We start from the raw sequence: 816 nt of genomic DNA, 5'->3' as shown, positions 1-816 counted from the left end.
GCCGATGCCCTGCTGCGCCGTCGAGCACCCGCACCTGCTTGGACTTGTTTCTCTCCGCGTTTCCGCTAATGGCCGGCCGCTGCTGGAGGGGAGGACACAGGCCACGTGTGTGCCCTCTGGGCGCCCGGCGCCCGCACAGGCCTGGCACGTGGCAGGTGCCCAACACATACTCGCTGAATCGATGAACGAATGAGCTATAACCTTAAGAAGCAGGGAGCTGAGGGGAAGACAGATGCAACGACAGGTAACCTGTTAGGGGACATGCAAGGAGCCTGAGGGGTCCCGGCCACGGGCTATGAACGGGTCATGTCCGTCTCTGCCCTTCTCAGGGCCACCCACTGTCCGTGCGACTCCAGTGGGCAGCCCCGTGGCTGGCTGGGCCAGATCCAGGCTCGGTGGGGAAGGAGTGCTCGGGTCTGCTGGAGGTCGGGGGCCGGGGCATGCGAGCACCCCCCACGTCCCTGAGGAGTCAGACCACAGTCCGATGTGATGGGGAGCGATGACGGGGGCCCACACACCCTCGGTGCTGGAACATCACCCCCCCAGCCCCCAGCGCCTCCCCTGTGGGCGTCCAGAGTCCCTCCTTGTTGAGGGGTTGCGAGAATGCAGGGGACACTCAGAGGTGGCTACTAGCCTTGTTGGGGGGCCAGGAACACCCAGACAGAGCTCGGGGTCCCCGGGAAGAGGAGAGGAGCGGGGGGAAGCGGCATGGCACCGCTCCCCTGGCCCCACCTGCATCTGGGGGCCAGACGGGCCCTTTGGCGTCAGATGCAGGCACCAGAGAGTGTGGAGCCAAGGACAGGGTGAGGGTGCCGG

The 816-nt window shown here is 66.3% G+C and overlaps 1 long non-coding RNA gene across 1 annotated transcript in view; it reads right to left on the bottom strand.

The window, feature by feature from the left end:
• LOC144225701 (uncharacterized) overlaps positions 1-149 on the bottom strand; it is a 1533-nt gene extending 1384 nt beyond the window's left edge. The window contains exon 1 of the long non-coding RNA XR_013333369.1: positions 35-149. This is a non-coding gene — a long non-coding RNA (uncharacterized LOC144225701). The remainder of the gene's footprint in view (positions 1-34) is intronic.
• Positions 150-816: the final 667 nt, after the last annotated feature.

This window comes from Crocuta crocuta, unplaced genomic scaffold (genome assembly GCF_008692635.1).
Source record: "Crocuta crocuta isolate KB4526 unplaced genomic scaffold, BGI_CrCroc_1.0 scaffold50, whole genome shotgun sequence".
In the NCBI taxonomy this organism is placed as follows: domain Eukaryota; kingdom Metazoa; phylum Chordata; class Mammalia; order Carnivora; family Hyaenidae; genus Crocuta; species Crocuta crocuta.
The sequence above is the reverse complement of the archived record's forward strand: the minus strand, read 5'-3'. Positions and strand labels throughout refer to the sequence as shown.